General features: G+C 41.4%; 1 protein-coding gene across 1 annotated transcript in view; it reads left to right on the forward strand.

Annotated features, from left to right (window-relative positions):
• Positions 1-12,974: 12,974 nt before the first annotated feature.
• pcdh1a (protocadherin 1a) overlaps positions 12,975-15,161 on the forward strand; it is a 121,707-nt gene continuing 119,520 nt past the window's right edge. The window contains exon 1 of the mRNA XM_033978056.2: positions 12,975-13,254. The gene's annotated coding sequence lies outside the window, so the exon portion shown is untranslated. The remainder of the gene's footprint in view (positions 13,255-15,161) is intronic.

Genomic DNA, 15,161 nt, shown 5'->3' on the forward strand with positions numbered 1-15,161 from the left:
GTGGACAGTCTTATGGTCTCTGGACCTGTTGAATGTTCTCTGTTCATCCTTCAGACATAGGGGCACACAAACATGTTTTGTCACCTGATTGACCTGATTGATTCATTATTAAGTGCTAAAATGTGAATGGAAAAAAAGAAAAATGTACATGTCAAAAAGGAAGCTACCCTTTTCTTTGAGCAAAATATATCATCTTAATCATCATGAGATAAATGTGTTTAGTTTATTGCAAAAACACATTGATTTCAATTGGGGTCATTTTTGACCCCACTTGTGGAAGTGGGGGTAGTGATACAAAAACAGCAATTTCTTAAAAAAATAATGAAAAAATAAATAAAATGCAAATGGCCTCATGTCACAAACATGTTTTATGAGGAGTACCTGGAAAATGAAAATATTCCAACTCTTCGTTTTAAAGATTTTCAAGAATAACACCCAGGTTATTGCAAAAACGCATTGATTTTAATTGGGGTCATTTTTGACCCCACTCATGGAAGAGTGTAGGTATTGGTAGGTTGTGCATCCAAGGGTTAATTCATGTTTCAAATATGCAAATACATAAAGCAGTTATTCATAGGTTCATAGGTTTTCACAGCATTCATTTATGTGGCTTACATTTTTAAATGTCATGAATGAAATTAAAAAATAAGATAAAAGAAGAAATACACGTTTGTTTTTTTTCCGATACATCCACAGCTGCAGGAGGAAAAAGGTGGAAGCTTGCAAGCCTGAGAACATCATCCAAACTGTGAAATACAGGTGTTGTGGGTTGTGTTGCTGCAGGAGGGACTGGTGCACTTCACAAAATAGATGACATCATGAGGAAATAACATGTATAAATACTGAAGCAACATCTCAAGACATCAGCCAGGAAGTTAAAGCTAGAGCACAAATGGGTCTTCTAAATGGACAATGGCCTGAAGCATACTGCCAAACTGGTTACAAAGTGGCTTAAGGATAACAAAGTCAAAGTTTTGGAGTGGCCATCACAAAGCCCTGACCTTTGTTCTTTTGAAAAATTATGGGCAGACCTGAAAAGGCATGTGCTAGCAAGACAGCCTACACACTTGGCTCATTTACACCAGTTCTGTCAGGAGGAATGGGCCAAAACTCCTGCCAATTGTGAGAAGCTTGTGGATATATCCAAAATATCTGTTTAAAAAAATCTTCTCATTATTCTGGCATTAAGCAAATATAAATAATTTTGGTAATCCTATTGAACCTAAAACAAGAAAAGTTTAGTCTGATTTCATGTCATGCAGTGAGGAAAAAAAAAAGTGTCTGTCTTTTTATATAGTGTATGTAAACAGAGGACAGAGCATACTTTAACCACGTTTCCTTTTCGGTGCAATTTATCTCTGGATTTTTGTATTTTTAGACAACGCAAATATTTTAAACTGTATCACCTCATAGAAATGCTGCTGTTTCTTTGCATATACAACATGTCTGATCTGTGTCTGACTGCACTTAAATTAGTTCGCGCTTCTCATGTACCCTTATATTTTGTCATAATCGCATCAGGTTGAAAAGATGACAGAGGGATTACACTGGTACACATACAGTATACGTTCTAAATAGCAGCGTTTAAGCCTGATTAACTTGTGGGTTAAACATTTTTTTGTGAAGTTAGTTTAAATGAACATTGGTATCAAGTGCTATGAGGTGCAGTGTGGAGGCGTGTGATCAGATCTCCCCATAGCATTTGTCTGCCTGGGTTTGTGTGTGGGTGAGACTGTGCCATAGTCCACAGATAATGCAGGTAATAACCACAGCTAGCTCAGGCAATTAGTGAGTGTAGCATTTATAGAAGCCGTGACCCTGAACAGCTCAGTCTCCCACCTGCGGCTGGGGTCCTAAGGCTATCTTTTTAAAGCAAAAACACGCATTATACTTTTATAACTTCTATGCTCAAGCTAATGTGAAAAAGTCGCACAAACAGCACTATTTTCATTGTACCAAGACATAAAAAAACACATTTCTCTCCACTATTGTAAATGTGGTCTCATTATGTAGATTTCAATCATTCAAAAATGAGAAAAATGTGATTTCCTGCCCTTTTCCAAACACTGCTCCGGCGCGAGAGTCAGATGTTATTAAACTTGTGGAAATGAAATCATCTTTTACAAACATCACATTATGAAAATAACAATACATTTAATACTGTGCCATTCCGTTGGTCCACTAGTTTGTCCTTGGAGCCTGGCCAACATATTTGTGTCTCTGTGAAATATTATCTAACTACATTTTGTACATTCTTCATAAGAGGAATGGAAGTGTATTTTTTTATGTATTTTGATCCTGTCCAGAGCTATAAGTTGCATATTTTTCATGTGAATTCCTTTGCTTTCTGTATAACTCAATTGCGTAACCTGTATTAATTTTTTGTCCACATCGATTGGTGGCGGTCAGAAGAGCAGTTTTTTTTTTTACAGTAACATAACCTGTCTTAATAGCACTTATATTGATTTTCAAACGCCTTTTGCTAATAATTGGCTCATAATGACCTGCACAAATCCAGTCAAGGTCAATAGATTAGGGCAAACAGCTTGTGATTTCCTCATTTAAAGAACATTGATGTTTCCCTGTGTTACACCTGTGGGAATTAAAGGTGACTGAACTCTGATCCCTATCCCAAACTTCTCAGATGCATTTCCCCGCAGGTCTATATACCATCTTCACTGGATGCAAGTACTGTTTAATCAGCCGAATGGTTTGTCAAATGCTCATAAAATATAACACAGACAAATAAGGCAAAATAGACTGAACCATAATTCAATTCTCTTGTCTCTAATTCGGGCTGAAAATCTAGATGAATGCACCCCTTTGCAGATCCATTTAATCTATAGAATTTATTTACGACTTTGTACATAATTTAATCTTTGAAAAAGCAAGGACTGAAATGCTAAGTAGCTTAAATTGCGCTCTCTCTATTTCTCTCTCTCCCTCTCTCTATATAACTCTATCGCTCTTTCTCTCTCTCTTCCATTCCGCTCCTTTTTGTTCACTTCCTTTTGAGGGTGTGGAATAAGCAGCTGGGACCTGGAGCCTACAGTTTTACTATTGGAAATGGGACGGTGCACGCCTAACCGCCAGGATCATGTGCACCTAATCCAAACCCAGTGGCTAAAGTAAACAATGAGCACAGATGCAAACTACGCTGGCTGCAGGCAGGTTTATATGTACACTGCAGCAGCTCGGAGAATGACTGACATTTCTGCACTGAGTAGACACAAACAGTGAGATAAAGACAAATACAGCATCTGAAATATACAATGCAATCAACCAAAAACCCTGTGTACAGTAGATTTCTTCTATACTCTCACAAGCCTGTGTCTGTATATTTAGTTTATATTTTGATGTGTGCACTTATTACATTTATATTAGTATAAGAGAAATGTATATGTTCTGTTTTCTTGGTCACTTGTAGGAAAGGTGTTTTGAAAATAGATCAGATATAGGTAGGTAACAGTAGCATTTATTATGTGTATCTAGAAGAACTGCTTCAGGGGACAATATGTACTTTCATAACTGTGCCAAATATTTTAACTATATAAACCAAAGACTACTACAACCACTACTGTACTTTAGCTTCTTTTAGCATGTGCTGTACTGTAGTACCTGTGCAATAATTAGACATGAGACTTAACACTGTATTTTATTGAGGACAGGTTCCAAATTGCAGATACAAACGTGAATTATTTAGAATAAATTTACTGCGGTGCTCATTCAGGGGTCAAATATTTTTACATTCAGATGTTTTTTGAATGTTCCCTCTATTCCTATTTATTAGCTTCAAAATACTTTCTGTTTGATAGCATAGTTTAAAGCCCTCTATTTCCTTTGTCCCTTAGAAATGGGTTGCTGCCTTCAAGATGAAGTAAATAGAAGTAAAAATGTTGTGGGCGTATGTAAAATGCTGAATGCAAAAGAGAAATACACACAAATCTCTTATTTCAGTATTTCTTCAGAGTTCAGCTTATAATTTAGTATTTGACTGAAATTGTTGAGTTCTTGAATAAAGAAAAAAAACAAATAAATAAACAAATTTCTTTGGTTTTGAAAGCCTCAACCACAGATGGTTTGAGGGAAACATAGTTGTAATTCAAACAAGTATTTGTGGGAACAAAAAGACAGTTTCCTGATCAATGTAACACATGCAAAGTCAACCAATAAGTTAAGTATCATCAGAATTTCTAGGTGTAGCCAGGAGCCAGAGGGGGTCTGGTTGGGGGACCACAGGATTTCATCTCTGCTGTTTGCAGATGATGTTGTCCTGATGGCTTCATTGAGCCAGGACCTGCAACAGCCGAGTGTGAAGCGGCTGGGATGAGAATCAGCTCCTCCAAATCCGAGGCCATGGTTCTTGACCGGAAAAAGGTGGATTGTCCTCTCCAGATGGGTGGAGAGTCCCTCCCTCAACGGGAGGAACAAAACCCCGAGATACGCTCAGCTACCTCTGGGCTTTGAGGAAAGGATCGGTGCAGCATCTGCAGTGATGCAGTCGCTGTATCAGACTGTTGTGGTGAAGAAAGAGCTGGATCAAAAGACAAAGCTCTCAATTTACTGGTCAATCTGCATTCCTACCCTCACCTATGGTCATGAGCTTTAAGCAATGACCAAAAGGACAAGATCGCGGATACAAGAGGTTGAAATGAGTTTCCTCTGCAGTGTGGCTGGTTGCTTCCTTAGTGATAGAGCCGCTGCTCCAAGTGGAGAGGAGCCAGCAGAGGTGACTCAGGTATCTGTTCAAATGCCTGCTGGACGCCTCTCTTGAAGAAGTGTTCTGGGCATGTCCCACCAGCAGTAGGCTCTGGGGAAGACCCATGACATGCTGAGGACTACATCTCTCAGCTGGCCTGAGAACGCTTTAGGGTCCCACCACAGGAGCTGGTGGAAGTGTCTGGGGTGTGGGAAGTCTAGGAGTCCCTGCTAAGACTGCTGCTCCCACAACCTGGCCCCAGATAAGTGGAAGAAAATGAAGGGATGGATATTGTCCGAATGGTTGCATTTCGGAAGAAAATAACTGAAAGATTTTTTTTTTTTGTTGCATCTCAAATATCCTCTATCTCTAGTGCTTTTGATGTGCCACTTTGTCATGTTGAAAACAAAACATGTTTATTATTGTATTTTGTTGGTCAACATATTAATGACATTTGTTTTTACATTATACAATTAATAAAAAAAACAAAAAAAAATACAGGACCAACACTGTTTTTGTGTACATAGCAGATCCAGCCTGTGATTCTCAGTTGCTGTAGAGCCCATTGTGTTAATTATTCAATCCTCTTGGGGCCAAACATGGCTCCATTTGCTCCATCTTGTTTTGATTTAAGTTCAGTGTATACTCTCCCCAGAACAGCTCCAGAGGCGCAGAATGCATTTCCCCTTGTCTATAGGGAACGCAAACTCATAAGAAGCTAATAACCGCCCATATAGTAGGACCACGATGCCCTAACCTTAACCTTTGACCTTTTCCCTACCACCAACTTGTCTGTGTTGCCACGGTGACTGTCAGCCTCGTCTTCTACAACTTCCTCCATCTTCTCTGCGCTACACTGGCTCTAAGCAAGCTCTCGCACCTGTCTCCCTCTATGATGTTGTTTGGAAGCACTAAACAAGTGTGCACAATGTGAAGTGATAAGCAAATTGACAGGTGCTAGTGGAAATATTAGTGGGAGAATTGTTCAGCCTTTGTACGTGCCAATCAGAAACACAAATACGGCGTAAGAGAACCTGACAGGCGTGATGGAAAGTTGCTCATGTGATGCAGACAACGTTATAAACAATTTTTTAAAGCACTTCGGATGCCAGTTACTCATTAGGAAGCGACTTGGCCATTAAAGTGTCTCATAGCAATGTTTTCCCATGCCGTTTATGAAATGCTTTCTCCAACAAATAAGACAAGAGCGTAAGGTAAAAATAGTCATACAAACAGACTTCATTCTAATCAGCGTGCCTGCTTTATAGTGGCATTAAGACTTGCCGTGATATACCAACACGTTCATTATGAAAGGTTTACAAAGCCAAATCTGCTTTGCAACCCATTATACTGTGAATAATCCTTGGACTACTGGCGGGCGCTAAGTGGGGTTTTAAAGTTGTGTAATGAATTAGCAATCTAATGAAACCCAATTGCGGAGTCCAAAACAAAGTTCGGATCAGGAAAGCACAGCGAGGTTATTAGAGGAGGATGCGTAATGGTACACAAGAGATGGCCGATGACTCATGGTAGAAATTAAGTGCTAGAAAATGTTTGACAAAAAGTGCTGTTTAATTATATGTGTTTTATAACTTTAGAGAGGAAGGTTATGGGTTTATTCTTTGTTAGATTCTGGCTGCTTGTTTAACAGTAAGCAAAATTATTCAAAAGCTTTTCCATTCACTTTTTTTTATTTTCTTTCCAGGAATGTCATTTGTAGATTTCACAATTTTTTTAAACCAGATGCCCTCTGCCACAGCCTTCATTTATGCGCTGAAGTGAACAGAAAACATTCCATTGAGCGCTGCTGGTAACATAAGTTGGTTTCTTTGTATAGTGAAAGAAAGGACTTTTGTCAATAGACAGTCAAACACAAACCAAACTCAAATTTATGGAGCTACAAGTGATAACAATATTTGGAAAAGGTCAGGCTTTGTGAAGCGCAACGCATAAAAGTCAAAAGATAGCTGGCTTCTATACACCCCAGAGATACTGACAATCTCCTAACTCCATAGTTCCCCAAAGTATTGAGTTGGACCTTCTTATGACAAACGCTTTGGCTTGAATTTGGTTTATTTTTTATTTTATATTTATCTCCACTTTCAACAAGTTATATAGTTTATTTACACTTCACTGACCCTTGTATTCCCAGGTTGGCACATCAGCAACAGCTTGGCTCCTTGAAGCATTACAAACACAACATTAGTCAACTCCCAGGGCATCATGTAGCATCATATAACCTTGTTTAATAAAAAAGTTGTGTTATTAAGGCAAGAATCAGGGTTCAATACAAGATTACTTACATGTGATGATTTGTTTGTACTGATATTCTACAGTTTTGAAGACATAACAATTTATTTTTCTGCAGTATTTACCCTCTGACTGGTTTACCTAAACTTTTCTGCTGGATGGTTTGGCACATGCTTGTCTCCATGGGCATGTTTTAAATTTTGACTTCAATTTTCCCTAGTTATACCTATATTCTATATTTTTGCTATAAGTATACTTTTTACTGTGAGTCAGTTCGCTCCAAACAAGTGTTAAGACAGCTGCAGTACATCCAGAACACTGCTGCTCGGGTCCTGACTAGAACCAGGAAGTACTTCACACGTGTCCTGTGCTCAGGTCTCTGCACTGGCTCCTGTGGCTCAGAGAGTAGACTTTAAAGCAGCTCTGCTTGTGAACAAGTCTCTCCATGGACCAGCACCAAAGTACATCTTCCACATGTTTGAGCCACATGAACCATCTCACACTCTGAGGACTTCAGGGACTGACCTCCTGCTGGTGGTGGAGTCAGGACTAAACATGGAGAATCTGCGTTTCATTTTTCTGCTGCTAAAACCTGGAACAGTCTTTCTGAAGATGTGAGACAGGCCTCTACTGTGACAATATTTAAATCCAGGTTCAAAACAGTTCCGTTTAGCTGTGCATACGACTGAAAGGGTTTTATTCTGCACTTCTGATGATTATTTAAGTTTTGATTTGTTGTGACTTTAATGTATTTCTTATTATGTACAGCACTTTGAATTACTTTGTGTACAAATCGTGCTATACAAATAAACCTGCCTTGAGACATCTTAGAGAATGCATTAAAACAAGTAGGTGGCGCACCTTCCACCATAAAATTTGCATAGTACATCTTTATCCACTTTCAGTCTGGAGTCTGCAAACCTTCAATTACCAGGTTGGTACGCTCCACCTTGAACAATGCACTACAGTTTTCAACTCTGAGGACAAAGCACGTAAGATTTCTCCAGACTGTGTTTTGATTGCTGTGACATTTAACATAAATCATATGTTGGGGCAGGTGCTGTATTGGAGCCTATGGGGTGAGCTGCACTTTTCAGCCTGTGTCCTCACCGTGATGCAAAGAAAGTGTTTTCCTTCAGCTGTCAAAACCAACACCTGCTGCTACATCATGTGACCGGGCCGATAAGGAACCGTACGTATGGAGAATGGCACTCTCGTTTGTACCATAGAGATTCAATGCAGATTTATAACTTCAAATTTATGTGACAACTTGCACTCCATCTGCTTTTCTGTGTTATTTTGGGTAGCGTGACTGTCTATGTAACTCATCTGTCTTAGCAGTTCTGTCAGGTCGTCTAGTTAGGGCAACATATGTTTTGGGAATTGAAATTTTTCGGGCTACCTCAGGTTTTTTGACAGTTTGGATTCAAAAACTTTCCGGATGCCACATTAGCCACACTGGAGATGTCATATTGCGGGCGAGTCTGGTGGGGATTTTAGGATGTTTTGAGGACATTGATTCACTAAAAAATATTCAGATTTTCTCATGATCTGAAAGGTATGAATGGAGGGTTTTACTCATCTTCAAAACATATTAAACTAGACTATAAATGTAGTACAGATACTACATGGGGTCGTCAATATTAACCTGAACTACGCATAGAATCATAATGACCACAAATTAGCACCGTTATCAGCAATTAACAGCTCAAAATAAAATAGTATATCTATAAAATGTGAATATGTTGCAGGTGAAGAACCAATAGAACCCATTTATATTTGCACTATAGCTGTTTTTGCTTTGTTTTTTGTGTTTTTTTCTCAATCCAAAGCTCTATATTTGTTAGTTTGAGTTAATTTTCCGACACTTAATTAGAAATATTTATAGACATTTACAGAGATTGTCAAGATTGCTTTGAACGATAAGATTAGCATACTGAATGTGTTTATAAATAATGATGTACATTTTCCTATGCAGCACATTATATTGCGTCTGCTTAGGGAGATTCGGGCCACTGCAGAGCTCCATGTGAGCGCAGCCTTTCTGTTTCATTCCTGCATGAAAAGGTCGCTGTCTGTCAGGGTGCTTAAAAGTACAGTAGGTGTGTTTCTCCCGCCAACCAGACACGTGGGCTGGCTTCTAGTGCGCGCATTACACACCGCACTCTCACAAATCATTATCTGGCTCAAGAAAATAGGCAGAAAATCTGTATGAAACGTTTGTATACTGTTCTTAACAATGCAGCAGTACAATAAGCCAAATGTTTTGATTGGCAAACAAAGCAAACATGACTCCTGCCAATGCTGCTGTCTACATTTGCCATTCTGTCCCTGATTTCTTTTTACACATTATTTGAAATGTTTAAAACATTAGTTTGACAAAATCAAAATAAGAATCAAATCCTGATTGAGCATTGTCTTCATCTGCTCTGGGAAACAGTCAGGTGCAATCAGCTCTATTACATTCTTGTTGGAGTTTCTTATTACAGACTTGTGTGAATAAATTATAATATTGTAGAAAGAAATTACTTTAGAAGTTCAAAGTTGATGAAGTCGGTATGCGGAGTAAGGAAATAGATGTTGCATTTTGTAGAATTTTAATATTGAGTTTATAATAAACGTTTCATAACATTTTGTTTACAGCATCTCTACTAAAAATGTACTGTCTCATGAGTCGTCTGCATTGGTTAGTATCAGTTAAATAGGCTGCCAATTATAGGCTTGCATTTCACAAAAGTTTCACATTTTTCTGCAATATTCACACTTAGGATGATCCACATAGCACAATAATTGCTATATCAACTCATCGTTCAATACATGAAAGCTGAAAAAAATATATTTTTGGGCTCAGTATTTATTATGTGTACATTTTCTTTGTAAAAGTGCGGAGATTCGGGGTATTTTTGTTTGTAAAAGGAAAAGTTTTGAGCTGTAAAAGGTTGAATAAGTCACTTTTATGGCTTATTATTGGTGCATTCTGCTGTTTACTTGTTGCAGCTCAAGCCTTTTAATGATAATGCCCATTTAAAAAAGTGTTCTAATGGGATTATTTTGCATTATAGTTATTGTATCGGTGGCATAAAGTAGTTTCATTATTATCGTTTATCGTATATCGTTTTACTGTGTGGAAGTCACCTGGTAAAGCCTCTTACTGGCGCCAGGTCGGGGACTTTACAGAGTGCCTGCTGTTTGCCTTGATGTAAACTTTGTAAAGCCATATTCAAATGAAGTGTTAGCCATTTAAATGAGTTGGTGATTGGTTTGAATGACATGGTGGGTCACTTGGCTGTCGCACATATTTGCTCAGCTCTTACGACCGTGAATCGCTCCCCTATGTGTCCACACTCACATACCTGTTCACTCGGCTGACGACTTATAGCCCACCTGCGACCATACTTAAACGCTATTAGCATGACAGCTGAGAGTCCGGATAGCGGCGTGCGGCGGGGCTCGGCTGTGTGGGCGGGAGCTTCACCGTGATTGGCTCAGGAACACGGTAAGCTTGAGTGGCAGCCCTTAATGGGAGCCCTGGAGAGGTAACCCAACAGCTGTGTGTTCGCAGCTAATGAGCGATGGGGGGAGGAGTGAAGGATCATAGACGGCGTGCACTCCCATATAAACTCATGCCTGTGTCAGAACGGCTGGGGACGCACAGGCAAATTCTCTCCCGAGGACGTGCATTGCTCAAGGCTCTTTTGCAACCCTTTGTGACAAAAAAGTAATTTGACTCCTGGTTCAATGCATTTGTCAAAGCAGTTATGATCAGTGACACTGGAGTGTTGGATGAAACTGTGAACACACAGACAAAGAGACAGACAAAGAGACAGAGACAAAGGGAGGGACAGACAGAGACAGACAGACAGAGGGACAGACGGAGACAGACAGAGAGAGGGACAGACAGAGACAGACAGACAGAGAGACAGACAGAGAGACAGACAGAGAGAGACAAAGAGAGGGACAGACAGAGAGACAGACACAGAGATAGAGAGAGACAAAGAGCGCGACAGACAAACAGAGAGAGAGACAGACCAATAGGCAGAGAGAGAGACAAAAAGAGAGGGACAGATAGAGACAGACAGAGACAAAGAGAGGGACAGACAGAGAGAGACAAAGAGAGTGACAGACAGACAAACAGAGAGAGGGGCAGACCGACAGGCAGAGAGAGAGAGAGACAAAGAGAGGGACAGACAGAGAGAGACAAGGAGAGGGACAGACAGACAAACAGAGAAAGGGACAGACTGACAGGCAGAGAGAGAGAGATACAAAGACAGGGACGGATAGAGACAGAAAGAGACAAAGAGAGGGACAGACAGAGAGAGACAGACAGAGAGCAGAGAGAGACAGACAGAGTGACAAAGAGAGGGACGGACAGAGAGAGAGAGAGAGACAGACACAGAGAGAGAGAGGCAAAGAGAAGGACAGACAAAGGGAGACAGAGAGACAAACAGAGGGATAGGCAGACAGACAGAGACAGAGGGAGAGGGGCAGACAGAGAAAGAGACAGACAGAGAGCAAATGAAAGAGAGAGCGAGAGAAAGGGGACAGAGAGCAAGAGAGCGAAAGAGAGAGCAAGAGGGATAGACAGAGAGGGGGGCAGAGAGAGAGACAGAACGAGAAAGAGAGACAGAAAAACAGAGAGAGAAGAGTGAGAGACAGAGAGACAGAGGGAGATAGAGAGATAAATAAAGAAAGAGAGAGAGAGAGGGACAGAGAGCAAGAGAGAGAGAGAGAAAGAGAGAGAGGGACAAACAGAGAGAGATAGAGAAAGAGAGAGACGAGAGACAGAGAAAGAGAGAGAGAAGAGTGAGACAGAGATAGAGATAGAGAGAGAGACAGACAGAGAGAGACAGGAAAAGAGCGACAGACAGAGGGAGAAAGAGAGGGAGAGACAGAGAGAGACAGAGAAAGTGAGAGAGAGGCAAAGAGGGGCAGAGAGAGAGAAAGAGGGATAGACAGAGAGAGAATGAGGAACAAACAGAGAGAGAAAAGGGCGAGAGGGACAGACAGAGAGAGAGAGCGAGAGACAGACAGAGAGAGACAATGAGAGAGAAAGAAACAGAGAGAGAGAGAGAGAGAAAGAAAGAGAGAGACATATACAGTGTGGGTTGCATTTCACTCCCCACTGAGAGGCAGCCTGATTTCTCGTCTCCAGCAAATGCTTATTTATTTATTTATTTATTCACTCATTCATTCATTCATTCGTTCATTACTTACTTACTTAGATACACACCATAGTTGCCCCCAAATAAAATGTCCATCCTTTCTTGGGTCTGGGCATCAGTCTCTGTGGATCTCTCCTGTTTCCTCAGGATCCTCTCGTCTCCTCTTTTCTCATTTGCAATATACAGACCACCTGCGGATGGCGCCAAAGGAACAACTAGTGACCAGACTGGCTTCCATTTTAAGGCTACTTATTTAGCTCCCATTGCAATGCATATCAACAAGTAAACGGCCAGTTCACGCTCCCTGTTACATCTTATTGAGACACATGCCACCGCGACATGTCTCTGTCCTCCACGTGCAGCGGGACAATATGAAAAGCAATAATACGCAGCGCGCGCTTTTGAAATTGCCACACGTTTTGATAATCGTTTTCAATTTGAGGTGACCCATTTTGATGTGATCGTCTTAAACTGCAGGAATCACACAATTTCGTGGTAGGCAGGCCGGGGTAATGTGCTGTTGAGTGTGAAGTTGCTGCGGTGGATGGCGGCCCCACCTCCTCCCACGCTTTGGTGAGCAGCGAGAGAGAGGAAGAGGAGAGAGGCGAGCGGAGCAACTAACCTACACATAATATCTCACCACTTGCTCTCTGGAAATGCTTCAGATGGGCTTCTTATTTGAAGAAAGGAGCGCGTGAGATATTGACTGGAAACTGGAAATTACGTGTGTTTTGGTTTTGGCACGGGCATCTTTACGCAGCGCGCTTTTCAGCTACTTAGCGCATTTGGAGAAACTTGGACTTTAAGGGATGCGCCAGCCAGTGCTCGTCTTGGCTTTGGACCGTTGAATGAGAGGAGTGGACATGGAACGCAGCGCTGTGCCCACGTTTGGAGACTGCGTTTGTCAGCTTTAAGAGAAACCCGAGCTGCAAACGGCGCGTCTTGAAGCGCGTTTGGAGACTGGATTGTTGAAATTTGATGCAAGGGAACTTACGCGGTGTGTTGAATGGATATTGCCAGTGAAGTTATTTGGGTAGCCATACTGTGACAGAGGTTTGAGGGCTTTGGACGCGCGCCCGTGTGATCACCGGCGGATATCAGAGGCGAGAGATTGACACACGGATTGACAAGTCCCTCTTTCAGGTAACAGCGCTTGCACAGCCTGATATAAAGCATTAAAAGTTTTCTTGGAATCTTCGCTCGTTCAGTCATTTGATAAGTTTGATTTAAACCCAATACGCGCCCCTGTGACTCCAGTTAAACGCTACAAGTTGCCAGTGGTGCACTTAGTAATAGAGGAGGCGAATAGCGGCAGCTGTTTGGTGTTACAGGTTGACAGGCTGCTGTGACAGAGAGCCCACTGTGGACTGGATGTGCAACCTGCTAAAATGGTGCGTAAATGGCGAGATGCCGTAAAAGTGAAATACCTCTCGCCTCCCCTCGGTCATTAACTGGCCAAGGGAGAAATCTGCCGTATGTCATCGGATGCAAAATGTATCGCCCTTAACCTAATCACTTATTATGATATCATTTTGATTCTTTGAAAGGGGGAAAAAATGTGCTCCCGTCAGTTTTCACCACTCTCTCGCCTCGCCTTTTCTTTATAGCAGGAGGCGCAAACTCTGGCTGTAATTGCCTTTATTAGCAGAATTGAATTTGAAGCTGTTTGCTCAAGAGAAACTGTTCTGTGCGCTAATGTATCACACGTTTCCGTCACCAGCGCCAATGTTAACAAGTCATCCGCAGTTGCGCTGAAAGATTGCTGCATATAATTGGCAGAGAAATGTTTGATCTCCGCAGCCACGCGGGCAAATCAGCCGTGCCCGCTCCACTGAGAGTGTCTGGGCTCTTGTTTCTTACTCCTCAGACCACCAGGCACATTTTAATATCCTGCTCCGCATAGGCATGTCTCATGATGTAGAGCCATCAAAGCACCGCGTCAAAATGCTCCATAACCTAGTTTTCTCACTCTATAGCCACATCGCCATTGCCTTCACTGCCTCTGTGTATCTCCACACTTGTAATTGAATTAACATGCCATGATGAGAGTTGAACAGCAGTGAACTCTGCCCTGTTCCTCTTGTTTCCTGGATACTGGGTTTGGCACAATAGCATCAGACGTGACACATGTATATTGTTTTGTCGCTGGCCTTTTTGTAAACATGATGGCACATATAATATATACTGTTTTTTCATAAAGTGGTAGTTCTGCCACTGAAAGCTTTAGGTCAACTTTAGTTTTAGTCACATCCAGTAGTGCTGAAGAGAACTACAAAGTGTGCAACCTGAGTGAATGCTGGGACGTAGCCCAGTTTTAACCTCTGCTATTGCTTAAAGGCATCTGCTGCAAGTTGTGACCCTCAAACAGTATTTCTGGATCCAGAGTTGCCTACATGGAGAAGTTATTGAAATGGCCATGCACTTAGCAAGTGTTTGCAGCCAAAGGCCACTTGCTTTCTCACCAGCCCTCCCAGGCGCTAAAAGTGTACAGTGGCGAAACATTTTGCAGTAAATTCTATTGGTAGATCATCTGAAGGGAGACCCATAGCTGCGATACAAGCCGTCATAAATCATGGCGCTGGAGTGTAATGGATTTTACCTGTTATACTAGCTAAAGGCGCAGAGTCAGCCAATATATCAAATCGCATCAGTTGGGAAAATCATTAAATCATCTGTTATCTTTCCACACTCTGGCAAAGCAGCACAGCACATCCTACCGTGGGGATCCCAGCTCTGCGATTGTTATTTAAGACAAGACATTTAGCCTCACCTCAGCAATACAACATCAAGCTTTTCTTATTACATTCGCACATATCATTTTGAAACAACTTTGATATTTGTCTGTCACTACCCACAACCTTTTGACATCCTGGTAATTTACTATTGCAGCCTGCAGCTCATTGCAGGCTTGAGTCATTTGCGCTGGACCTGTGGAGCGCTGGATTTAAAGAGCAAATGTCACCCGGTCAGTCACTGTGTTGACTCAGTCACCAGATAGTCTGTCTCTATGGTAACAGGAGAAACACACATGTGGCACCCTGCAATTATAG

The sequence above is a fragment of the Periophthalmus magnuspinnatus genome, chromosome 14, assembly GCF_009829125.3.
Source record: "Periophthalmus magnuspinnatus isolate fPerMag1 chromosome 14, fPerMag1.2.pri, whole genome shotgun sequence".
Lineage (NCBI taxonomy): Eukaryota > Metazoa > Chordata > Actinopteri > Gobiiformes > Gobiidae > Periophthalmus > Periophthalmus magnuspinnatus.